This window comes from Protopterus annectens, chromosome 2.part0, assembly GCF_019279795.1.
Source record: "Protopterus annectens isolate FY-2018-M chromosome 2.part0, PAN1.0, whole genome shotgun sequence".
Classification (NCBI taxonomy): domain Eukaryota; kingdom Metazoa; phylum Chordata; order Ceratodontiformes; family Protopteridae; genus Protopterus; species Protopterus annectens.
Window position 1 is genome coordinate 722,002,083 of NC_056728.1, and position 21,743 is coordinate 722,023,825.

Sequence of the window (21,743 nt, forward strand, 5' to 3'; positions counted from 1 at the left end):
ATTGAATCCCCAAATGATGTGGATACTCTACAAAAGGGCCTTACAGAAACAGATTCTTGGTGCTAAAGCCATGGGCTCAAGCTCAATGCCAAGAAATGTATAGTTATCCCCTTTGGGAAAAAACATGTATCCATGAATTACCATGTAGGTGGCAGTACACTAAACACCAAAAGTGTGATAAGAGACGTAGGGACACAGGTGGACAATGGTCTCACCTTCGATAACCACATTGCCACAACAGTCAGGAAATCCTTCTATGTGGCACACCTCATCACTAAGGGCTTTTTATCCAGAAAAAAGAGGTCATTGTCCCACTGTACTCATCCCTCATTAGACCCATCATAGAATACAACGCCCCATTTGGTATGTACCTCTCAAGACATCTGCAACAACTGGAAAGGCTGCAGAAATACCTCACTAAAAGAATCACAGACCTAAAGCAGATGCCCTACGCTGACCACCTTAAAAAACTCCAGCTATACTCTGTCGCATATCGTCTACTCAGAGGCGATCTTTGCTTAACATACAAGGCCATGTCAAACCCAGAGCTGTTGGACATGCTACACTTAAAGAAATCCCAATCCCTCAGAGCCACACACTCCAGGGATCTAAACCTTGTCATCATTATAAACAAAACATGCTGGAGGGATAGGTTTCTGACTGAGAGACTCCCCAGACTCTGGAATAGATTGCCCATACATGTCAAGCAGAGTGCCTCTTTGGTCCTCTTCAAAAGGAACCTTGACGATTGGATGGGAGAAAGGAAATTCACCCCGGGGATCACGTCAGTCGCCCTGCTAGACAGGGGTCCAGGGAAGTAAATAGTGTGGGAAGAAATAGCCAGTGAATTGTTATGGCTAGGCTTGTATAGGCCCTAGGGCTGATAGCCTAGTACCAACCTATGAACCTATGAACTGACCTGCTTAATGCTGACAGTAAAGGAATGATTGCCTATTTAGACCTTAATGGCACTCTTTTGGTAATTAGCTGGTCTAAATAAAAGGATTTCATGACAACTATTGTTACATGATAGTCAAAAGAGAGGGAGCTATCAATCCAAGTAACTTGGTCCCTAACTATATTTTTGTTTTGTAGAGGTGTGCTGTGTAAACAGTATGGTGAGAGGAGGGCATGTCTACCAAAAGTGATGATACTACACTTTTTAACATTTAGTTTGAGCCAGTTTCAACTACACCAAGAGTTTATTAGGGCAAGCTCGATCTGGAGGGTTTTTGTGTCATGGCGTAGTTTAACAACAACCCCCAGTTTGCAATCATCTGCAAGCTTTGTTAACTAGAAGCCTTGGCTTTCTGCTTGGAAATCTGAGAAGTAAATACCGAAAAGGAGAGGTCCCAGCACTGAGTCCTGAGGGACACTGTTGTTCAATTACATATTTTCAGATTAAGCACCTCCAACTCAGACTGTATGGGTCTTGTCTTTCAGACAGTTTGCTATTCAGATTACCACATATGGTTCAACTTTTAAGGCAATTAGCTTTTGTATAATGACAGCACAGGGAATGGTGTCAATGGCCTTAGCTTGGTCAGGATACATAAGATGCACTGCATGTCTACACTCTACAGCATCCATAACCATCTACCCTTCACAGAACCAAACAGTTAGGGGTAAAGTCTAACAAAAGTCCTGATATCACACTTTATGATGTCAGTTGTAATGTGTTCCATGACTTTGTAGATAACACTTGTAAGGTTGATAGATCTGTAATTACCCAGACTGGTTGTAAGACCACCCTTATGGAGAAGCATCATCACTGCTGTGCACCACTCATTGGGGATAAATCCAGTAGCTAAACTTTGGTTAAACAGTTTGAGGAGTGTATCTGCAAGAGCATGTTTAACACTATTAACTAAACAACCAGGTATATTATCAGGTTCCATGGATGTAGTATGTTTACTCTTGGTTTTCACTTTCAGTAAATGATCTTTAAAGTTAATTGGGGAGTAAGGCATTCAGACATTCCTTATCAGTAACATATGCATGGAACATTATATATCAACAGTTTTGGCAAGGCCAGGATACCATACTGGTAGTTCTGCAAACATCAGGTACATATAGTCATGGAGAGGCTGAGTTTAAAATCTTAATAAATAAGCAACTATACATTATAAGGGTCTATGTAAGTAGTGCTTTTACCTTTCAGGTGGGGGTGATATAATCTGAGTCATGGTAATGCTGGGGGGAGGTTTTGAGGATAGATTAAATAAGTTAGTCACTGGGCACAGTAAAGCTGGGGCTAAATTTCTATGTGGATATTTATTTCCTTGGGATCCAAATAGAAGTATTACCACAGACAAGCTCAGAGTATAGGCAAGTGCTACTTCTTAGCTTCCTGATATAGGTGATGAAGAGTTTATACTTAACTTTGGTGTAAGGCATTACTCAAATTCATATTTTCTAGTGGTACATTTAAAATCCTGATAGCCTGCTTCACTGCTTTTTGAGGCAGAGAGCTGGAGATTTATTGAATGAATTGAGTAGTTTCTATCTTTTGTTAAACAATTTATATATCTGAGTATTCTACCATAAGAATTTGTTTAAGAAAAACAATTTATCTTGGTATTCTACCATAAGAGTTTGCTTAAGAATGTCTTTATTATATGTGGGGTAGATGGGGTGGACTTTTCAATGCAACTACTTAGGTATAAGTAGCTTTGGTGACGGGGTCAGTATATGGATGATACATTGGAACCTTATTTGGATCACCTTTGAGTTGTAACTGGTTGGAATTTGAGAAATCCCTAAAGACAGGGATATTTGCAGTGAGTATATCACTGGTTTTAAAGGAGAACATAATGGATTTGTGAACAGATTTAACTGGGAGACTTGACAGGGTTCAAAAAAGAGCTATGTAATTGAGGGCAATATTATGGATATTTAGTTATCTTGTGAGAATATTGAAAATTTGTTCAAGAGAGCTGGTATGAAAGTCTAGTAAAAGCTGGATGCAATACTTGTTATTGGTGGTATAAGTTTGCCAGTTGATGATTACGTAGTTAAAAATCACCTAATACAACTGCATTGTGAAGGATATTAATTTTACCTTAAGCATCCAGGTAATTATTGTAGTCTACATGAAACGTGTAAGGTTATCTGTAGCTAACAATGATGTGTTATTTAAATTTATCCATGCAATTTGGACATCCAGAAGTCTTAGGTAGGTATCATGAGGGATTTCCTGAGAGATAATGAGTCCCTGTTAAATACAGATACTCCCTGACAGTTACCATTAGAGCTGAAGGGCGTGATTGGTGATGAAGCCATGTATAGACAATGTGATGGCAGCAAAAGTCATGAGAGAGGTGCAAGCCATAATTGTTGAAACATTTCCTACCACATTGACATACACCACCCCATGAATGACACTAACTAATCAGCCAAATGGCCAAATGTTAAAGCTAGTAACTCTCTCTTCAAATTATGGCATCATTCTTGATGATGGCAGAATACTGCATAAGACTAGTGTCTTCTCAGCCTTGGAAACATGCACAGCAAGCTCTATCATGCCCCCCTGGGTAGACTGCTTAAAATAATTCACCTCCAAATGAGCTACCAACAGGTAGAGGTCATATTTACTGTAATGGGGGAACCTATCAGTCTTTATTACATCATAGATCCTGCCTCTGTAACGACAAATTACAATCACATTATTCTTGTCCATTCTAATGAGGGTGGAGTCTGCTTGTTTATCGATGGAGTCACCTATGACCAAAATGTTACAATGGGGGCAGACCCTGTGGACCTTTATGGCTTAACCTCACAACCCAGGCATTTCCTGGAGGGGTATGTAAATGCATGGAGAAGCAGGGTTGTGAAAGTGTATGTTGTAGTAGGACCTAGATACTGAGGTTTCTTAGTGAGTTATTTGGAAGACTTGGGTAGAAATTGTTTAACCAACTCAGCATAGGTTAAAATTATGGTGGTGTGCTGTGCAGTGTGAATGTGCTGCTTACTAATACAGATTGTGATAAAAGATTAGCCTCCAGTTTGAATAAGTACTTGCAGTCCTACAAATTGTGTCACTAATGGATGAGAAGAGAGGGTTATTGGTGTGAATGAGACAGTTATTACACTGCCTCAAAGTGCTAAGTGCAAGCAGGTGGCAAAAGAAGAAGAAGCAAAAGTAGGCTATAATACCATACTGACCACTGAGGGTAAAAAAATAAACAAAGCAGCTATTGGGATTGTTATGGATTGCTATTTAAGTGACTGTACCAAAAAGAAGGATTCAAATTCTACAACGCAAACATAATAGTATTTTGAGAGGTATCACTAGAGCTGTGAGACATATTACTCTGCCGAAAATAAGAAGCATGCTAAATTTTAATAGCAAAAGAAGGATATAAGTATGTTAAATTCTAACACCCTAACACCCAAGATAATATCCAGGGTACAATGGCTGTAAGCCCTAGTACTAAGGGGAAATTATAACATTTTACCTGTTATAGTGTGAAAATTAGAGCTTCTAAAACTATAAGGAAAGCTAAATTTAACCTCTATAGTACACTACTAGGAACAGGTAAAAATATATAAATAAGATCTAGGAGATACTCAATCACAAGGCCATCGTGTGAATGTGTGCATGTGATAATTGTTGTAGTTTTATTTTTGTTTCTTAGTTTAATTTTATTATGAATCTATGATGAAAGGTCTCATTAGATGTCCAGCACTAACCGTAGACTAATAATGAAATTATTATAAAGGAATACCTAAAGAAAAATGGTTTTGCCCACAGAGGTCTTCTTCTGGGTTTTAAATGGACCAGGTGACTCACCACTTTTTATACAACATTTGTAAAGTCCTATGACCTTTCATCATAGATTCATGAAAAAGTCAAAATAAAAAATAAAATTAAAAATACAGTACAATTTTACATACATTCAACAAGTTACATGCAGATATATGCTCAGTGCATGCTTGACCAGAGTACATTATTTCCAGTAGTTATAGAATTTCAGAAACCCTGAGCACTGGGGACAGTCACTTTTCACAAGCATTAACCAAACAAGATGACAAGTAAGGCAGAGGGGAAAAACTAGAACGGAGACAGAAATTAAGAAGTGGAGCATTTTGTTGTGTTCCCTGTGTTACCACAGAATTATATCAGATATAGGAAATAATATGAAAGGATAGACATCTAGGCTGAGATAGTGGGGTTGCAGTTGCTCATCATGACAAAATTGAATAGACTTATTTTAAGACAATTGTTAATAGATTGAATTAAATGGGATTTCATAACCTGAATGAAACATATTTGTCAACTGAATAACGTATCTAGTTCACAGTTGTGTTCATAGGTTCATAGGTGTGTACTAGGCTAAGGGGCCTGGAGCTTTTACAAGTCTAGCCTACAGGATTTCCCTGGCATCATGCCACCTTACCTTAGTTTCCAGTGCCTCTGTCGAGTAGAGCCACTGGAGTGATCTCCGGGGTGAATTTTCTATTTCCCATCCACTCATCAAGATTTCTTTTGAAGAGGGGCCAGTGAGGTGCTCTGTTTGACATGTATGGGAAGTCTATTCCATAGTATGGGCAGTCTCTGGGTTGTGAACCTGTCCCTCCAGCACATTCTGTTGATTGTGGTAATGACGTTGAGGTCTCTGAAGTGTGTGATGTGGAGGGATTGGGATTTCTTTAGCTGTAGCATTTCTAACAGAGCTGGGTCAGATATGGCTTTGTAAGTCAAGCAGAGATCACCTCTAAGTAGGCGATATGAAACAGAGAATAGCTGGAGTTTTTTGAGTCTGTCCATGTAAGACACGTGTTTAAGGCCTAGGATCCCCTTTGTGAGGTACTTTTGTGGCCTCTCCAGTTCTTGCAGGTGTCTAGTGAGGTACATGCCAAATTGGGCATTGTACTCGATAATTGGCCTAATGAGGGAAGAGTAGAGGGAGACAATGACCTCTTTCTTCCTGGATGCAAAACCCTTAGTAATGAGATGTGCCACATAGAAGGACTCTCTGACCACAGTGGCAGTGTGGTGCTCAAAAGAGAGGTTGCTGTCAACCTGTGTTCTCAGATCTCTTATAACACATTCTGTGTTCAGTGGACTACCATCGATGTGGTAGTTCATGGGAAGTGAGTTTTTCCCAAAGGGGATGATGGTCTCAGTGAGGTCTTTCTGTAGGATGTCAACATCACTTGTGGAGTTAACAATGGCTCCCAACTTGCAATCATCTGTGAACTTTGTCAGCCAGAGTCCCTTCATGTTGGACTGTACTTCTGAGAAGTAGATACCAAACAGGAAAGGACCCAGGACCGATCCCTGTGGGACTCCACTCGTGACTGGTTGACAGTCTGATTTGGAGTCAGCTACTTTCACATTGTGGGTTCTATCTGTGAGCCAGTTTGCAACCCAACTAGTGATAAAGGGGTTGATGCCTAGCTTAGTGAGTTTTTCTATGATTCCTGAGTGGGGAATGGTATCAAAGGCCTTGGCCAGATCAAAGTAGGCTGTATGAATCACCTTGCCTTCTTCCACATCTCTGGTGACTGACTCAAAGAAGTTGACCAAGTTGAGCAGGCATGACCTACCCTTCACAAAACCAAACTGTGTGGGATCCAGAGTTTGGAGATTCCCTATATCCCTCTTTATTAGGTCCATGATGATGCGTTCCATAGCTTTGCATATCAGACTTGTCAGGCTAATGGAGCGATAGTTCCCAGGGTCTGTAGTCACTCCTCCTTTGTGGAGAGGGCTGACTATAGCAGTGCGCCATTCGGTAGGGACAAAGCCTGAGGTGAGGCTGTGATTGAACAGGGCACACAGGTGAGGTGTCAGTTCACTCTGTAGTTCATGTAGAACACAGCCAGGGATATTGTCAGGTCCCATAGAAGCTGTATTCTTGGCCTTGGACAGTGCTATTTTAACCTGTACAGCAGTAATACTGGGTGCCTGGCAATCTACTGGTATTGTGATTGGTCCTTTGTGGGGGGTAAAGTTGGCACTAAATCTGTCAGCCAGTATATTGGCAATATCTGTTGGCTCGGGATAGGAGGTACCATTGTGCAGTAACTCAGAGCAAATCTGGGTATTGGGGTCTATATCAAATAATCGAAATTCCAAAATATCGAACACCATAAGCTTAAACTTGGAATTTCGAAATGTGATAACATCGAACACTCAGAATAGCGAATTTTTTCCCAGGGAAAGAAATCGCTGTTCTGAGAAACATACACACAACACAAGCACACCAAAATAAATAATCCACACACATACACTTAACAAACCCTACTTCTAACCCTACACTAAACCGTACATACATTCCTATCTATCCACTAACCTTAACCCGCATCCTAACCCTAAGGTCTGTAACTATCGCACACTTACCCTAAGAAACTATACACAAGCAAACTAAATAATCCACACACATACACTTAACAAAACCCTACTTCTAACCCTACACTAACCCATACATACATTCTTACCTATCCACTTACCTTAACCTGCACCCTCACTCTAAGGTCAGTAACTATCGCACCACAGTGGAAAAATAGCAAAGCCACAGAACGGCCCACCAAAATCTTGCCCTAGCTAAGAATTCGATGTTCTGTGGCTTTGCTATTTTCAGCCTCCGATGTAGTGGGTTCGATATTATAGCATTAGGGTATTGCTGTGGAGGTTCTTTACATAACTATAGAAGGTAAAATAAAATAATCCAACCAGGGAAACAAATGTCTCACCAAATGCAGCAGTGTAGAGCACAACAGCCACTGTGATCAGCAGAATAATCAAACAAAAGAATTAAAGGTGAGACAACCCAGAGCCACAGTCAAGCATAAAGTAAAAAGTTCAAGTATTTATTGTGAGCACTTTTAGGTTCATAGGTTCATAGGTAGGTACTAGGCTATCGGCCCAAGGGCCTATGCAAGCCTAGCCAACAAGGTTCCCTGGCTTACGCCACCCAAGAAAGTTATTTTCCTGTGCCACTGACGAGCAGAGACACAGAAATGTTCCCCGGGGTGTATTTCCTATTTCCCATCCACTCATCAAGATTTTTCTTGAAGAGTGCTAATGAAGAACTTTGCTTGATATAGATGGGTAGCCTGTTCCAGAGTATGGGAAGTCTCTAGGATAGGAATCTATCCCTCCAGCATGTCCTGTTTATTGTGGTGACAAAGTTTAGGTCCCTAGAGCGTGTAGCTCAGAGGGATTGGGATTTCTTTAGGTGTAGCATGTCCAACAGCTCTGGGTTTGACATAGCTTTATATGTTAGGCAGAGATCACCTGTGAGTAGGCGATATGCGACAGAATAAAGCTGGAGTTTTTTGAGGCGGTCAGTGTAGGGCATTTGTTTGAGTCCAGTAATCCTCTTTGTGAGGTACTTCTGTGGCCTTTCCAGCTGCTGCAGATGTCTTGTGAGGTACATTCCAAAAGGGGTGTTGTACTCTATAATGGGTCTAATGAGTGATGAGTAGAGGGTAACGATGACCTCTTTTTTCCTGGACGAGAACCCTTTTATTATGAGGTGTGCCACGTAGAAGGACATCCTGACTACTGTGGCAATGTGACTATCGAAGGAGAGACTACTGTCCACCTGGGTCCCAAGGTCTCTTATCACGCATTCGGTGTTAAGTAGATTGCTGCCTATGTGGTAGTTCATAGGTACAGAGTTTTTACCAAAGGGGATGACACTGCACTTTTTGGCATTGAGCTTGAGGCCATGGCTCTGACACCAGGCATCTGTCTCAGAGAGGCCCTTCTGTGGGATGTTCACATCATTTGGGGACTTGACTATGGCTCCTAGTTTGCAGTCATCTGCGAACTTCATTAGCCAGAGGCCTTCTGTGTTAGCCTGTACTTCAGAGAAGTAGATACCAAACAGGAGCGGTCCCAGGACGGAACCCTGTGGTACTCCACTTGTCACTGGTTTGAGGTCAGATTTGGAGTCTTCAACTTTTACAGTGTGGGTTCTGTCATGAGCCAGTTGGCAACCCATCTTGTGACGTAGGGATTTATGCCTAGTTTATTAAGTTTATCAATAATTCCAGAATGGGGGATGGTGTCGAAAGCCTTGACGAGGTCAAGATAGGCTCTGTGAACCACTTTACCCTCATGTACGGCTTTGGTGACTGCCTCAAAGAAGTCGATCAGGTTCAGGAGGCATGATCTGCCTTTCACAAACCCGAACTGGGTGGGATCCAGAGTTTGGAGATTACCAATGTCTTTGGTTATGAGTTCCATGATGATACGTTCCATGGCTTTGCAGACCAGGCTCGTCAGGCTAATAGGTCTATAGTTCCCGGGATCAGTGGTGGCTCCCCCTTTTTGGAGTGGGATAACTGTTGCTGTGCGCCATTCAGTGGGCGCAAAGCCTGATGCAAGGCTATTATTGAACATGGTGCTTAAGTAGGGAGCCAGTTCATTCTGAAGTTCATGTAAAACGCAGCCTGGGATGTTGTCCGATCCCATCTATGCTGTGTTTTTGGCTTTAGAGAGTGCAGCTTTCACCTGCGTAGTTGTGATTACAGGGACTCTGCATTCTTTCTGTATAGATATGGGCCCTTTAGGGGGTGAGAGGGGGGTAAAGTTAGCACTGAACCTATCTGCCAGGATGTTGGCAATATCAGTTGGTTCTGTAATTTTCATGCCTTTGTGCTGTAACTCAGAGCAGATCTGGGTGTTGCCATTGAGATTCTTGACATGGCTATAGAATGCTTTGTGGTTGTCCTTGGAATTAGTGGCAATTTTATTTTCATAGCTAGCTTTGGAGGATCTTATAAGGGATCTCAGCTTCTTACTGAGGCTGACCAGGAAGCTCCTCCACTCATGGGATTTTACTCTCTTTGCAACAGTTTCTTCCTTCTGTTGTAGAGTTTGTTTATGGCAGGGGACCACCAGATTGGCTTCCTTTTTTGGAGGATAGCGTCTTGGTTCTGTTTGGGATAGCACGATCCATGCACTCATGTAGGTGCTTATAGAGTGCATTTGTGTAGGATTCAGCAGTTGTAACTGTATTGTCCATCTGCATGGGTGTCATGAAGTTCACTACTTCTGTCTTAAGAAGCATGAAGTTGGCTTTGGAGAAATGTTTTACTGTGGTTTCCTTAATGGGGGGTGGGGGTGGGATGTGGATATCAAGGGTGATTAGCTTATGGTCGGATCGGACCAACGAGGAGCTGATTTTAGGTGTGGAACACCGGTCACTCATGTTGGTAATGACTAGGTCTAGGATATTGTTGCCCCTGGTGGGGGTGTGGATAAGTTGATCTAGGGCATTGGAGTTTATGAATTCCAGAAAGTGTTGCGTTAGTTAGTACATGAGTAGTTTTCCCAGTTAATGGTGGGGTAGTTGAAGTCGCCCATTATTAGGGTGTTTGGTTGAACCCTAATATTTTCCAGTACATCAAGAAAAGAGGAGTAGGAATCCTGGGGCATGGTGGGGGATCTGTAGCAAGCTACAATTTGGATTGCAGTTTTGCCAAGAGTTAGTTGCACTTGGATAACCTCGGATGCATTATGCTGAGAAACTAGCCTGGAGGTGTGGATATCCTTAATGAATATGGACACACCCCCACCTTTGGTGTTTCGGTCCAGGTTAGACGGCCAAAAAGTGTGGTATGAGTTATAGCCTGGTAGTGCAGGGGTGCTCCCTGGACCCTTGATCCAGGTCTCAGTCACTGCACAGATATCGATGTTCTCCATTTTAAGGAGTGCCTCGAGTGAGTGCATTTTGAAATTTAGACTTCTAGCATTGAGTAGCATTACCCTCAGTTTTTGCTTACCTGTTCTTGTTATGGTGGTGAATTTGTTACTTGAACCCTGCCTAAAAAAGGCACTATAGGGGCAGCAAGAGCCTTAGCCAGTATACGGAATCCTAGGGGCGACAGGTGCAGGCCATCTGTGGCAAAGCATTGTGGTCTGTTGACCATGTCATCCCAAGCAGACAGATACTGGATCCCCTTTGAATGACACCAGAAGCTTAGCCAATTGTTGAAATCAATCATTTTGTCCTTGTACTGTGGTATCATTCTGGGCGATGGCAGAATGCTACTCAGGGCTAGGGTCATACCTGCCTGGGTTACAAGATCGCAGAGCTCTTCCGTGTCTCTTTTCATGTAGTCCAGGGAGGTATGTCTCAGGTCATTCACACCAACATGGACAATGACAGAGTCATATTTGTACTTGTTGCGAAGTGACCTGAGTGTGTGGGTTATGTGGTGGATCCTGGCACCTGACAGGCAGCTGACAGTAACCTTCTCCTTGTTTAGCCTGGTGAGTGGGACATCAGTGTGCCTGACTATAGAGTCACCTATGACTAGTGTGTTGGGTATGTTGTTTTGCCTTATTGGCTGTGTTTGAGTGGCACACTGAATCTGTGGGCTATGCGTCATTTGGGTTGTGTTGGGGGATGGAGGTTGCTTGTGTTTCTGCTTTGGAGGTCTCTGTTGCTTAGGCAGATTATTATTGAGAGCCTCAGCAAATGTTTTTGAGTTTTTATGTGTGGATTTTGGTGGTGTAGATGTAGTGAGACTATGTGATGAGTGAGGTGTGGTGCAAATGTTTACCTTCTCCTCATGACTGTCAGGTTCAGTCTTGGTTGGTGAGAGCTTTACCTCCAGTTTGGCTAGATAAGTGCATCTCTCACAGGTTGTAGTGTTGGGTGGTAGGAGGAGAGGGTTGTCTGTGTACATGAGGCAACTTCTACATTGCCTCAAGATGCCTAGATTCATCAGATAGACGGGGAGAACACTGGGAGCCGACCCTTGGACATGCCTGAATAAAAAACTATTTTCCTCTAGATACGTGAGGAAAGTGAATACAAGAGCTGTTTTTCTCAACGCCAGTGAGAAAAGTAAGTACAAAAACTGTTTTCCTTTAGGTAATGAGGAAGATTGAGTGCTATAGTAATTAGTAGCTTATTTAGTGCGTGCTATAGTAATTAGTAGCTTATTTAGTGCTTACAAGTTCTGAACAAGTGCTGAGTATGAATAAGAAAATTTAAGTGCTAAAACTAAGAATCTGTATCTGCACTAGACGAGTTACAGGACAGAAACAAGTGCAAATGCAGGCTTTCAAATCAGAATGTTGAGAGAGATGGAAGTTTGCCCAAACGGCCAATAATTACAAATTCTGGGCCAGAACCACTCCTTATGTGGTAGACAGGTTACCTAATGCTTACCACTCCCACTGATAAGCTAGAAGGCTTCCCTCCAACACAGAAAGGCTTGGGGGGCTCAGAAGCTTAGAAACAGTCCTGGATACAGCAAATCTGTATCTGGAACACTAGTTACAGGAAAGGTAGGAAACAGGCTTACAGTTTTTTTTTTTTTTTACAGAAAAGTAGCAAAAACAGTAGTAAAAACAATTCACATGCAGTGCAAGCTAGCACACTTGAGTATGTTGCAATATTAGACCACACACAGTTTGAAAAATGCAATTAAATTAAAAAGGACTAAAAGCAAATGCAGAAAGGGTTTATTAGGTAGAATGCGGTAAATAGATGGGACTGGGGGAGTGTCCTAGATCAAATCTACAGTGGGGCGGGCACTGCAAAAGCCACCAAATTTAAACTACAAAGCAAAAACAGGGGGGGGGGGACAGTTTCAGCAGAGATTTGAGCAACCACTAATAGTATAAACTATAAAACCAAAAAAATATACTCAGCTCTGTATATTTGCAGATAGTCTTGTAAGGCTGTCTCTCAGAACACAGGTTCCAATTTAAATGCAGGCTGTTATTAACAGTATTTGAGTGCATCATGGTTAAATGTTAATAATTTAGATTTTCAAAGAGAGATGGATGACTTGTATATGAGACGCATTAATAGAGGATATAATAGTAATGAGGTTAAGATATACTTTGAGACATGGACAAGGGAAACCTTATTTCTCAGAGAATCGTTCAAATTTGAGAGATAATGAGTATGATCTGCCTACGTATGCCTTTAACATATTCTAGTAATATACATATGATTGAGAAAGTGATTAAGAATAACTGGCATATACTTAATACGGATGCTGAGGTTACTAATATAGTAGGGAAGAGGCCGAGTTTTGTATATAAGAACAAGAACATTTTAAAATGTATGTTATGTTATCCAAAAACATGCAATATTAGTGAGAATAGTTTAAATAAGGGTATGCTTCCCTGTCATAAATGTAATTGGTGTCATTATATAGACGGTAGCAGTAGTTTCTTGCACCCCGACACTGGTAGACATCTCCATTTTAATGCCAGAGCAACTTGTGATACCTGTCACTTAGTCTACTTGGCTATATGCCAAATCTGTTCTTGCTTTTATATAGGTAAGACAGATAGAAAATTGCATGACAAGATTAGAGAACATATATATATATATATATATATATATATATATATATATATATATATATATATATATATATATATATCACATAAATAATTCTATATGTACGAATGCTCTAGCTAAACATGTTGTCACTTATGGTAAGCAACATATTTTTAAATTTATGGTGATAGAAGTAGTACCTGAAGACCAGCATGGGGGTGAAATTAAGAATAAAGTTGAGACCAGTGAACTTAAATGGATAATTAGAATGAGAGGAAATAAAGGTAGCGGATTAAATGACAAGTTATGTATCAAGCCTAAGTGAGGGGATTAAAGTATAACTGAAAACTATATAAATATATATATATATATATATATATATATATATATATATATATATATATATATATACTTATATATATATATATATATATATATATATATATAATATATAAATATTTATTTTTTATATATCTATTATTTATATATGTGTTTTAACTACATTGTTTTTAAGAGACATGTGAGATGATGTCATTGATTGGTTTTACTTGTTTATTGGTCGAAGGCATTTTAAATAGTGTGTGTTTCTTTTTGTGTTACATTGTCTGAAGAAGCAGTGATAGATGCCTCAAAAGCGCTCACAATAAATACTTGAACTTTTTACTTTATGCTTGACTTTGGCTCTGAGTTGTCTCACCTTTACTTCTTTTGGTTGTATAACTATAGAAGGCCTTGTGGTTGTCTTTACTCTCTGCTGTAATTCTGTTTTCATAGCTAGCTTTAGAGGATTTGATGAGGGATCTCAACTTTTTGTTGAGGCTGATAAGGGAGTTTTTCCAGTCTTGGGACTTCACCTTATTTCGCATCAGTTTCCTCCTTCTGTTGTAGAGTTTGTTTATGGCAAGGGACCACCAGATTGGCTTCCTTTTTTTGGAGGAGAGCGCCTTGGTTCTATTGGGTATGGCGATATCCATGCATTTGCATATGTGTTCATAAAGTGCATTGGTGTATGATTCGGCGGTCATGCAACTATTCTCCATTTGCATGGGTGCCGTGAAGTTAGCCACCTCTGTTCTTAGGAGCCCAAAGTTAGCTTTAGAGAAGTTTTTCATGTGGTTACCTTTGCGGGGGGGGGGGGTGAGGATTTCCAAGGTTATTAGTTTGTGGTTGGATCTAACCAGGGAGGAGTTGACTACTGGTGTTGAGCAGTGGTTGCCCATGTTAGTAATGACCAGGTCAAGGATGTTGCTACCTCTAGTGGGGGTAAGAACAAGCTGGTCCAGGGCATTGGAATTAATGAATTCCAGGAAACGTTCAGCAATTATATAACATGAGTAGTTTTCCCAGTTAATGGTGGGAAGTTGAAGTTGGCCAGTATGAGTGTGTTAGGTTGGACCCTAATACTAATCCAGGGTGCTTAAGAATGTGGAGTGAGTGTCTTGGGATATGGCTGGGGACCTATAACGGGCTACGACCTGAATTGCTGTTTTACCCAATGTTAGCTGCACCTCAAGTATCTCTGATGCGTTATGTTGGGCTACCAGTCTGGAGATGTGCGCATCCTTTATGAATACGGAAATACCACCACCTTTGAGCTTTGGTCCAAGTTCTGGGGCCAGTTCTTCTTATGAATTGACCAAGACTGCAATATCTGTACTTGTTTTATTCTGTGTACCTAAATTGTGGCCAGAAAGAGTCCCTAGTTGTAGAGTTCACCATCTTGTAAGATATAAATGCTTGACCAATCATGCCTAAGCCTACATGTACCCCTTAAAATAACCCTAGGGTATCAAAAATTTGTGAGATGCATTTGGAAAACATAGCTAGGCTTAAAAAGGCCCCTTGAGGTGGTTAGCCTGAACCTAGGAAATTATAAGTAAAAGCTGATATGTTGTTGATTCTCTTGGCTCGTGAGTATGCTGTGAATAAACAGTTTGATCTGTCACCCAGTGAGTGAAACAGTTATCTTTCATCCCTTAATAGCTAAATGATAACTTTGCAGAAATCACACTACTGTATATATACTTGAACTGCATTAACTTGAAATCCAGGATTAAATTACAATTACTGTCTTGATTACTAAGGTGTATTTGGCTAATTCTACCTTACTCTTATATGGCTGATACACTTCAAGATATTCATCAAAAAGTGTAAAATCCTTTCTTTGCCTTGATTTTTCCAGGATAAGGAATGAAAAATATTTAAATCCAGTACATAGTTTTGAGTGTCTATACAAAGCATTGTTCAAATTACATTTCAACATATCATAGTTTTCATAAATACATGTTTTCAACTTTCTTTCTCTTTTAGCAATGTAAAAGGTTAGCATGCATAGCTCTCAGCTATACAGATTTTCACAGAATGTCCAGATTTTTGCCTCTTATTTTTGGTCCATTTTTCATAAAATTTTGTTTTTATGCAAATTAGTGGCAAATCATTAAATATTGACGTTAGAAAATAATGACATACATTTGAGTTAGAGACTTCATACCCTTCAGAAAATCCATGTTAATGCAAAACCTGTTATTCTGTCAACTTTCTAACTTTGTAAGGGCAGTATTTAAAAAATGTCCCTATTTTGGGGGGTTTGTCCCACTTTTATTTATGGCTTTGTCCAGATTTTTTGCTCTAAGGGGTTGAGAGGTAGACAGGTAGAACATGTTGCTAGGTATAATAGACCCTAACTTGTAGAATTCCCATTATTTGCATAAATAACTGATTTTAAACTACTGTTCAACTGAATGCGTTTATTTTCTGAGATATATTTACATTGACCACAGTTGCCACACTTTGTAGTGCTCCTAGTTTTGTTCTTATCAATTCTACAATATTTTTGATATTACTTGCTCTCTTGAAAATAAACATGGGTGTTATTCCAACTGTATTTTTCAACTTACTGTCACTTGTCAAAAATGCTGACATTTATTTGTTATGTCTTTGGCAATATTAGAGTTTGCATTATACTGCACTGTAAAAGCCGTAGTGTATGTACTTTTTAGTTAATTCCACACTTTGTTCACTATTTGATTGGGTTTGCTGTCTGAGTTGTTCCTGTATGTCATTTGTATCCCCTTGACCGTGTGAGCTGTCAACCTTATATGATAAGAAAATGTATCAGTTAAAAATCCTGCAAACAACAAATTATACAAGTGAAGGAAAACACTTCTGAATGCTCTGCATTCATGTTTTAGTGGACAGCAACCCTTTAAACTAGGTGATAAACCATTTTAAAGGCAGATTGTTGTTGTGAATACTAGGTTAGGTCACCTTTACAGATATTACATATACTGCCCTATTGAATGAAGGAGGGGAGGTTTACAATTTAGCTCGCCACTTTGTAGCAGCTGCTCATTATCATTTGCAGATTGTTCATTAGCTCAAGAACAGGAAAGATGAGGTATTCAGGACAACTTCACCTAAACACTGAAGAATATCACATATATTTTTCATCATATATTTATGTTTTCTGCAGTGCAAATGTCCTTGCTTTACTTTGTTAGCAGTTATTATTATTTTTATAATTTTTATAATCCAAAGTAGCCTGATGAGGGTTGCTGCACTGAAAATATTTTAATTCATGCAGTCTGAATAAAAAGACAATTCTCAGGTTAAAAGAAAACAGGTCGCACATTGACCAGGGCAGTGCCATGGTGGGTCCTATGACCACATGGGTCAAGTAGTGTGCATGTATCACGCTCATACCAGTGCACATTCACAAGCACAACATGCTAGTATGATCTCAACTGAGAGGCCATATAAGGGCTTCACAACAAAGGCCTCACTATGGTTATATTATAAACGGGGAGGAAATGTTTGTGTGGGACAAGAAAACAGAGGAAGAGCAAGCACAGAAACACCAAAATGTGCAAGTGGAAAGGAAGAGTGATATGGGAGAGTAGAAGTAAAGAGAAAGGTATTTATGTGAGATGGAAGCCAATTTTATTATATTTTCAAGAAAGTTGGAGAAAGGTAGCATGGGGAAAGTTTAGATAGAAAAGTGGCTGTACGGGTGGCAGCAGGGGTAGACAAACCAATGCAAAATAAAGACAAAGACTGATACGGGAGATACTAAAACAAATGGGGAAGGGGACACAAAGGAAACAGACAGACAGACAGAGGGGGCATAGCTGGTGATGGGGGTGACTGGACTACAAACCGAGAAAATGAAAAGAAGCACCAGTAAAAGGAGTAACCATGATGGGGATAGGGTGGGACACTGGCCGACTGCCATGCTGCACAGTGCTCAAACCAGCTTATGATCAGTTACTTCCATGACTGCCCTAATGGCTGGGACCAGGCACTGTTGATCTGCTGGTCCCACAGGCAGTTGTGTAACTCTGGCAGTTACATGGTTACATGCTGCAGGCTGCAGTTGTGATTGTCAAGCCACTGGTTCACTAAGGCCTTCACCAGGCCATCCACATCCTGCTGAGTGTCAAACCAGGGCTCTCAGTGACTCCCACCATCATTATAACATTCAAATACAATTAAAAAAGAATTAACTCAACATTATTATATAGCAGCCATTGTACACATTTAGCAGTTTTAACTAAATAAAGAATTAAACATTATATCAGAATATGAAAAATAATTATATTGATAAATGCATGTGTGACTATGTATGAATATATATGAGCTGTATGTAAGTCACCTTCTTTTCATCTGGGCAAATTCCACCACCCAGGGAATGCAGGGAGAACCCCCACACCACAAAAATTAAGAAAAGATATGCTTGATATTATTATACCAACTTAACTTGGGTGGTGTTAATAAGTTCTGAGGTGGAAAAAAGAACAATAGGGAAAATTACTATTTTAATATTATTAATTTTACCTGACATGGAAATTGTATTTGCTTTAATAGAATCTATTTACCTGTGATTATTTCTTGAGATATAGGATATGCCACATTAGTCATCTCGACATAGTCATTTGATTAACAAATACCAAGAAAAAATAAATGTATGAATATGTAGAACTAGCTGTGAAAAATTTACAGTTTGCAGAAGCCTTTTGTTGTGTAACATTAGTCTTTCTGATTTGCCATAATTAACCCTATAACAAGCAATATTCATACACGTTGAAAATAACTGTGGAATTTTATATCTGCCTCATAGTGTTTAGTTATAATTATAGAATTATCCGCATGTTGATTAATGGTAATTCCAGTTACCAGCGTATGACTATTAAACAATAATGGATTAATGGCAAGAATAGGTAATGAAGCAGAAGATGGACATCCTTGTCTCATGCTAGTCTCATGCTAGGGGTTATCTTAAATTTATTAGTATAGTGTCTATTAGTTTATAGCAATGCGCATGTTTTATGGTATAAGTTTTAATAATTCTAATAATATTGTCTGGTAATTTATAGTATCTAAGTATCTGCCAAATCTATGATTTATTCAGTAACTTACATTGACTTTTAAAGCCTTAATAAGGTGATTCATTTGCTGTATCAATCTACTGAGAGAAAATCCAAAGTGAAAAGTACCAATTGTACTACTGAGCTACTTTGTAGTTCATGTTTTTAGGGCCATTACACTGATACAAAATCAGTATTAAAGACTGAAGCAAGCCTGTAATGGTAGGGTGAGAACTGTCTTTACTAGCTTTCTTGAATAATATAATCTCGTCTTCTTGCATGGATAGAGGTATACACAATTCAGGAGTTGTAAGGAAATTTAAGCTGGAATTAAAGACCAAATAAAACATTTTCGTATCCAGTATAGAATTTGGAGATAAATCTGTCATGGCCTGATCCTTTAGTCTGTTTTAATGACACTATATGGTACTTAATGTTATCTATAGTAATATCAAATTCCTGAAAAGATCTGGAAGGTGTATCTGAAATCCATTCGTCTGTTGTATACTTAGCATGTATCTAATTGATATTGTATTACCTCATAAAATATTATAATAAAGTGTTGCTGATTTCTTCATGAGTAATGGATTTTATGCCATCTGAATTTTTTAATTTCTTTATGCAACTTTTGTATGGCATATTGTGACAATAGCAAACTTTTAACCAGCTGTATCATCAAATATTTAGAGTTTTAAGCATCCGTTCATTATTTATTTTTCCTTTAATGTTGCTTTCCATAAAGCCATAAAGTAATATATTTATCATAACTGATTGCTAACAATTTACTCAAAAGTCATAATCTAATTGATAAATGTTATGTTTTATTTAAAATCTTCCAAGACTGTATACATGTGAGTATATACAGTAACTTCAAAGGCATCCCATTTCTTTTTGAAAGAAATATCTGTGAATAACTTATTTTGTCAATAGTGATTAGTATTGTCATTAATAAATGCACAAAATCTGCAAATATGAACCAATGAGCTAGCATTCTCCTCTTATCCTTTTTTGGAGATAATTTAACAGTGAGACTAACTGCCATATGAATAGAAGGAGAAATACAACAATTGAATTTACAAATAGAATACATTTCATGAAATAAAAAAAAATCCTAGAACATTACTTGGAGATGTGTGAAATATGCAGAAATATTTTACTATCAGGATTCATTTGTCGCCCTCCAGCAAGTAAATTTTATTGTTTCAGAAAATATTATAGCAGTTTTCCATTGCTAACTTGATAAACACTTTTTAGGGAAAGTGAGTATGATCTAGGAAAGGATCTAGAACAAAATTTCAGTCATCCCCTAATACAACTGCAGAATTACTTATGGCCTTCAATGCATCACTAATATTATTCAGAAACTGTTGATATTCCATAAAGGGTCAATAAACGCTGAAAATGGTGCTATGCATTATACGATCAACTAGAAATCAAACAAAAATCATGCATAGATGGTGAGGATCCTTCAGTTTTAAAATCCACTGCTTTATTAAAACCTGAAGGACCCTCACCATCTATGCATTATTTTCATCTGATTCTATAAAGGGTCTATAAATGGATCCGGCAGTTATTGAATAATTATCAGTTAGTAAAGTAACTTTTCATGACACAATATACATTTTTAATGGTACAACTGTAATATATCTTTATAATAATCACAATATGAGCAGTTTTGGATGCATTAAAATTGTTAAATATGGCTTTAATCCACTTCTGCATTTTGCATATATAAGAACATTGAGACTCAGTACCCGCCGTGGTGGTATGCCTCGCAGTAAGATGCTGTCCAGTTCGATTCTCAGCTTGAGCGTCTTCTGTGTGGAGACATGCGTGAATGAGTGTACCTTCGTTGAAGGTTGTGTGTCAGGGCTGGTAACTCGGCACGTAAAAATCAACTACCAATCATTAGCGGACCGGAGTTCCGCTGTGGTGACCCCTAACCGGGAAAAGCCGAAAGACACAAAAATAGAACATTGAGACTCAGAAATATGCCTTTCCTGCAATTAAAAATTTTCTGTTTGTGAATCTCAAAACATTTTAGCAGCACTCGTAGCTTAGAAAAAAGGATCCTGGTGTAGTCCCTTTTCCTACCATGGACTGGAGGTTCAACACATCTTCTGCAGCTTTTGGTGTGTCCTTGGTGGCATGGGAAAAGTACTCCTGTCATTCTGGGAGAAAGGAACAAGGATTACTTTTCTTCATAGTTATATATGATGCCGATTCTCTGGGGTGATGTTCTTGACAGGAGTTGGTATGCTTCTAAAAGCAGAAAGTTAAACATTTATTTTCTCCTGTTTCTTTTGCTTTAAAAATAAATGATTTATTGGGCTTAGTTCAAAGCTTAGTTCAGGCTGTTAACACTTCTCATTCAGGACTTAATTTTCTGAAAATTCTTATTGTGATAAACAACATTTTTTTTCTTCTTTGGTAGCTGTTTCTGATTCTGAAAAGATATTTTATTCTGGTTATCTTTTAGGTTATCTTTTAGAGGAATTTTCTTTTTTTGAAACCATATCTAGGATCATCCAGTTGTTTCAGTGAGAACATAATGACATTCCAGTTTCTTTGAGAAAATATTAAAACTTATTACAGTTGGAATTTACCCAAACTGTTCCTGTTTCTCCTGTTGCTCTAGATTTGAAGGATATTTGCATTACAGACTGCAACATGCCTGACAGCCAGCCTGCAGCCCCTAAGAAGCCAGACAGATTGTATAAAGTTCCTCAGTCTTGCACATTTTTATTTTTTAATCTCAAATCTGAGCCGGCTGTGATTTTCCTGGGAAACGCTTCTGCAGCTAATCATTTGGCCAGTGCTAATCCTTCCATCTGATAAGGATGGGAAAACTTTGATAGATTTGGGGAAAGAGTATATTTCTCTGCCACACATACTGTTGGGGTGTTTATTTGCCAAGCTCACATCTTAAAATATTTTCCTTATTTCATTTTAGAATATGATTAGCATTATGGTTGTTTTTTCCTTCTTTTGAGGGAAATATTGCTGCTATGTCTCAAACTTTCTTTGAATTGTGCTTATGAGTCAGCTGATACATCTTCAAGAGCAGATGCTACTGAATCTATTAAGAGAAGTTTTGCATGGCTACACTCTC

At 39.0% G+C, this 21,743-nt stretch overlaps 1 protein-coding gene across 3 annotated transcripts in view; it reads left to right on the forward strand.

Moving 5' to 3' along the window:
• Window positions 1-21,743, forward strand: part of SVEP1 (sushi, von Willebrand factor type A, EGF and pentraxin domain containing 1) — a 2,252,988-nt gene that overhangs the window by 1,978,786 nt on the left and 252,459 nt on the right. The gene's annotated exons all lie outside the window — the stretch shown is intronic.